This window comes from Helianthus annuus, chromosome 16, assembly GCF_002127325.2.
Source record: "Helianthus annuus cultivar XRQ/B chromosome 16, HanXRQr2.0-SUNRISE, whole genome shotgun sequence".
NCBI classification, from domain to species: domain Eukaryota; kingdom Viridiplantae; phylum Streptophyta; class Magnoliopsida; order Asterales; family Asteraceae; genus Helianthus; species Helianthus annuus.
The window spans coordinates 76,112,201-76,118,308 of NC_035448.2; positions in this window are offsets into that span (position 1 = coordinate 76,112,201).

The window sequence follows — 6,108 nt, forward strand, 5'->3', positions numbered from 1 at the left end:
ATGAGTTATTATATTTACATGCAACATCAAGATTTCACTTACTTTACACACTTAGCAAAATTGCATTCTTTTCCATTCCTTGATACATTCTGCCGAAACCATAGCCACACCCACTACCACTTTTCAAATTTGATCTTGCATTTTATTTACACACAAAGGAAAAGCGTCACGCATAAGGAAGCCCGGTGTTCACGGAATCGCAAGGACCTCACCTCAACGCTTTTAGCCACCCGCTTTTCGACTAGTTTCGTCCCTAGCCTCGAGCTAGTAGTAAGTGACTCTAAACACCCTATTATTTATATCTAAAGTGGTTAATATGAAGTTTGTCGGTTAAAAATCATAAACACTAAAAGTCTAATCTAAAAGTCTAGTAAAAGTGGGGAACAAAGTGGTTAATGGATGAATATTAGTGTAAAACCTTTGAAACTAGTTTTGTTATGATTATTTAGTGTTGTTTTATGCTAGTGTTAGTTCGGATCGTCATCTAACCCGACTAAGTCATGTTCATGGAACATGACCTAGTGTATGTTAAAGTGTGAAAAGTGGTTAGATGAAGAACACTACTACTTATAACCATGAACTTGTGTAAAAACAATTTTTCTTATAAAATGGAGTTCTAAACTAGTAGATCTACGGATCTACAAGTGGTATTTTCAAAGGACCAAGTGTCAAAAGAAATCATATTTTAAAGCCGGATCTTTCCTAAACAAATGTGATTTTTTTGTGAACACATAAGTGCGTAGACACTTGTGTAACAAAGAGTTTTAACAAAGAATTGTATTTTTTTGTAATTTTTGACAAAAGTTGTAAAAATGTATCTTCTTTAAAAACAAGGTTCTCAAAGAAACCAAGTTTATTTATAAAAGATCTACTAAAAATATGGGGAAGTTACTATATATTTTGCACAAACCACAAGTTCATATGTTTTGCGATTTATATCTATTTTGACTAGTTTGATGGTTTTAATATTGTTTATTGTTGATTGAGAAAATTGTTGGTTTGAATTTTAAAAGAAAATGATACGCTTGAAAGCGTGGCCACCTCCAGTTACAGGGGAAAACTCTGGCGAAATTTTTCCAAAAATCTAACACTTGGAAATATTTTATCACAAGTGTTATGGATATTTTTTTTACTTGTTTTCAAAATATAATTTCGTCACGATTTTTATTACAATATAAGCAAGAGTCGGAGGTGGGATTTTCACAAAATAAAACTTGATAAATATATATTTAGCATATATTTTTCATAACAACACTTGTGTAAATTTTTATGATTATTTTGTGAACTATACAAATTTTATTTTTAGGGTAAAAATAATATTACCGAATATTAACGATTTCAAAAATAATACGAACGCCTTCACAATAAATAATAAGTTACAACGGTATTATTAATACCACCCGAACTTTAAACGTAACTTACGCATTTCGGAAAAATACTAGCGAACGCGTATATTGACAAGAGTATTATTTTGGGGAAAAATTATAAGTATTAAAATATAATATTTTTGGGAAAAATATTTATATTTTGGAAGTAAATATTTCTGATTAATAAAATAAAATATATTTTGTTAAGTGAGACTTAATAATATACTACGAAAATTCACGAACGCACATGTATTAAATCCCCCATCCTTGGGAAGGAAAATATTTTGCAAAGTGTAATTACGAAATAGTTGTCTAACTATTTCCCAAAGACATTAAACCTTAAGCTAAGGCACAGCCGTCCGTCTAATAGAAGTTAGTACGTGTAGGTCGTCGCACAGCAGATTGATCAGGAGATTTTCTTGATAGAGACGCACCACTGTGAGTTCATGTCCCCCTTTTCTCTTAACTGTTTTCAGTTTTCTAAACTGCGGGGGTGAAATACATGTTACTATGATTACAAGTACTTTTTACATGGTATGGTTAGCGTAAGGAGGGTTACTACTTAGATCATGTGAGTGGGTAGGCGCAACTTGAGGCCATTAATCCTCATTGTAGGACCGAGGGACAGTAGCGGTAGATCTATCTGGGTGTAGCTAGCCCAGCCCTAAGCCCAGCATAACGGACCTCGGGGTGACTTTGTACCCAACGCCAAATCCGCTAGGTTTGAGTCTTCCTACTTGCACTTCACACATATCAATGGCCTTGCAAACCATTGGTGATCTCTTTTTCCTTATTTGCTACATACCAGGATTTTTATACTTATAAAGGTTTTACTTACTCACTACGCATGAACTTGCTCAACAATTTTTGTTGATTTTTCCAACTTACATGTATTTAAGGTAATTAAGGATCTGGCATGGTATGCTACGTTTTTTTTTTCCATGCTGCATAAGAGAAATAAGGTCATCCAAGTTTAGGGGTCGTGGCTCTTGCCTGGACGAGCCACAGTTCTTAAACTACGTCTGCTTTATGGTTATAAATTCTGAACAATGTTTTTAAGTTATTAGGTTGTAAACTTCTGTTGCATGTGTCAACGCTTCTAGACAATGTTGTGTTACTTATGTTTTAAAATTTAAATCAATGGATGATCTTGCATGGTTTTATTTTCATATAGCTTTGTTATGATTAAGCTACGGTATTAAGAAGTCACACCAAATTAACCACGCTTCCGCAAAGCCAGGGTGTGACACAAACTGCATTTAGTGCTGGAAATCAGTCTACACCAAGCAGTCAAGGATCAGTCAACACTAGTGGGTTCTCAACGGTGAATCCTCCAAGTGTTCAAAGTTCATCTGCTGGAAATGGTCATCTAATTCAGTGCAATGTGGCTTTACATCTTCAAAATGGACAAAATTATTCTGAAGAGATTGTAAAGAATCATATGGGATTATTGGTTAGTGCATTAGAGTCTTATGAAGGATTGATTGCCGGAAGAATTGGTAATCTGATGCTCACAAAGAAAGATTATGACCAAATCGATGCAGAGGAGCTGGAACTGATGGATATTAAATGGGCATTGGCGAGTGTTTTGAGGAGAGCAGAAAAATTTAGATTGATTATAGGAAGAAATGACTTCTTGGATGCAAACCTTTCTAATTTAGGATTTGATAAATCTAAAGTTGTCTGTTTTCGTTGCAGGGAGAAAGGTCATTTTAAAAGAGAATGCAAGAATCAGGAGCCGAGAGGAGCGAAGGAGACGTCTGGGAAAGATGATTATTATAGGAAAACCATCTATCAGCAAATCACTCATCAACCACATCAACAAAAGGAAGCTCAAACGGCACATGGAAGAATGATCGAGGATGCAAACAGGAAAGCTTATTATGGCATTGTTGATCAAGATGATGAGAAAATGGCTGAAGGTTTTAGCTGGGACAAGTTTATTCCAGCTGATTCAAATGTTCAAGCGTTTATTGCACATATTATTCGAAAGCCAGAAATGTTGAAGGAATGGATGGAAGTGTTATCTGATGAAGAGAAAAGTGAAGATGAAGGATCTGTTTCATCTGAAAACAGTTCATCAGAAACAAGTGATAGTGATGAAGAGATGAACAGATAAATCTTGGAAAAACGCATTTATCTTCTAACACTTTTGAATTTTATTTTGCAGAAAAATTGAAGAAACTGAAAGAGAGGAAAGTTGCAAAAGAATTGAAAGAAGTTAAAGTGATTGAGAAGACAGTTGAAGTGGAGAAGATAGTGGAAGTTGAAAAGATAGTTGAAATCGAGAAGATTGTTGAAATCACAAAACCCTGTCTTACTTGTTTAGAGTCTTGTAAAAAATGTATAGAAAAAGATGAGAGGTTTAGTGAATTAGAAAAGTTGAAAGAACAGTTGTTGTTTGATGTAAAGAATTTGAAAAAGTCATATGATGTATTGAACAGACATGTGAATAGTCTGGAGAAGACTAACTCTGAAAGAGAGAAAGCTTTGAAGATGATGAATGCTACCATGATGACAAAGCAGAAAGAGATCAACTTGTACATAGAAGAATGTGCAAAGTGGAAGAAAGAGTTGGATAATGAAGCAGCTGAGAATGAAAGAATCAGAAGATTGCTGCAAAGTTACAAAGGTTATGACTACATAATCGATAGAATTTATCCAACAGTTGAAGGATTTGAAGTGTTTAAAGGTGAAGAACAACGTCAAACAAGAAGAAGGATACTGGTAAGAAACAGGGTGTCTGTTATAATAAGTGTCCGCCTCCGATTTGGGAAGGGTACTCACCTAGAAAACCTAACGAGGAAGAACTAAAACAGGCGGTCAATATTAAGCTAGAATCCGAGATAACTGATGTTTTACCAGACAATATTGATGTCACGTTCACAGCGTCCGACACAGATCATGAGTCCGAACTGATAAAACGAGTGGTCGATCAGGTGTTGGATAAGGATGAGGAGTCAGAGTCAAAGTCCGAGTCCGAAAGTTCGTGTCAGTCAGTCGGGAGTTCAAATTCGTCCGAAAAGAGTTCAAAATCATCGGGAAAACGGGTTTACAGTAAAGAGTTTTTGTTATCAAAATCTATTTTGAATGATGAAAAGTTTGAAGTAATATATACTTTAAATGATTCTGACAAATTATATTTTGATAAAGAATTTCCAATAAGAGGTGTTAAAAATGAATTGATCAAAAAGGTTTTCAAACTTACAGAAATTAATATTTCTGAAATAAAAGATTTAAATCTTAATGGTAAACCTAAACTCTACACCTCAAGAGTACAACAACGTTTAAACAAGAAAAAGGGTTACAATTCTGGTTCTTGTTTTCAAAAGAAACCAAACCAAAATCGTAGCTACAAAAAGAAAGGACTTGGTTTTATTCCACCTGAAAACTATAAAAATGAAAAATTTTCTAAAAATACAAAATTTGTTTCAGGACCATGTGCTGAAGAGGAAAAGAATAGCTCATTCTGGAGACAAACAAATAAAAAATTCCTTGCTGAGAAAAAGAAAAATGAAGTTCAGAGAAAAGAAACCAGAACCTGTTTTAGATGCAATGAAGTTGGACACATTGCATGGAATTGTCCTAAATCAACCAAGACAAAACAGGGAGTTTCTGGAAAACTAAAAGAAGTTTTTGTTGATAAAACCGAACCACCAACTGAAAAATTTAAAATTTTCAAAAATTCAACATTTAAAGTTGGTGAGTGTTCGAAGAGATTTTACAGGAGAAGTGTAAAACTTGACAACCAAAAATGGGTTGTTAAGAAATCTGAGGTAAAATCTGGTGATGAATCTGATTCCACAAAATCAGAGGAGCCACAGTTTGATGAGAGTGATGAAAACTCAGTTCCTTCAATGGATGACGACAACTTTCCACCATTGAGGACTGAGAATTTTAAAAGGAAAGCTGGAAAGTCTGAAATCTCAAATCAGGATTATTATGAAAAGGATAATTTTGATGTTGAAAAAGCATTTAATGGGAAAGTTAAGAAGATTTTCAGAAAAATTTTGATGGCAACGTACACCCCAACAAAATCTGAATTGAAATCACCCAAGGCTGGTCAGGCTTGGGTGGACATTTTCTTTGCTTGAAAAACCTGACTTGCCGGAGATCCCAAGTTTGTAATCGTGGATCAGGAATCGGCATCTTTCATGTTTAATAAGGTTGTTTTTGAAAATACTTGAAATTGTTAAAATTTTACAGGTTGAATGACTACGCCGGAGCTTCCTGGTTGGTAAGTTCGAAGCAGGAATCGGCACTTTGATGGGTAAAATGTAGATGATTCATTCCTACAATTGGTATTGATTGGTTATATCTACAAGTGGTTATTCTTACAAGTGGTTTAGAGGTTGCTTGATTGCAAACAGTGAATTAAGGACATTAAGTTGTATTTGATTTACTACATTGGATAAAACTGACAAGATGATGAACCATATCCCCGTACTTAAACAAGTTGTAAACTTACAAGTGGTAAAAACAAACTCATTTTTCGGAAAATCATTTTGATTAAAACAAACTTAAGTGTTTTGAAATCTAAATGAGAAAATGGTTTGTGAAAGGGGGAGTTCAGATTGTTTATGCCTAGTGAATGGCGAATTGAGGCGATTTGATATCGGTTGTCATGTTTCTGTACAGTTTGTTTTTAATTCTCTTCAAGTGGGTCAAGAGCTTAGATAGTTTTCAAATTTCTTTAATGTGTTTGCATTTTAGGGGGAGTAGAAAATTTCAGAAAATCCAA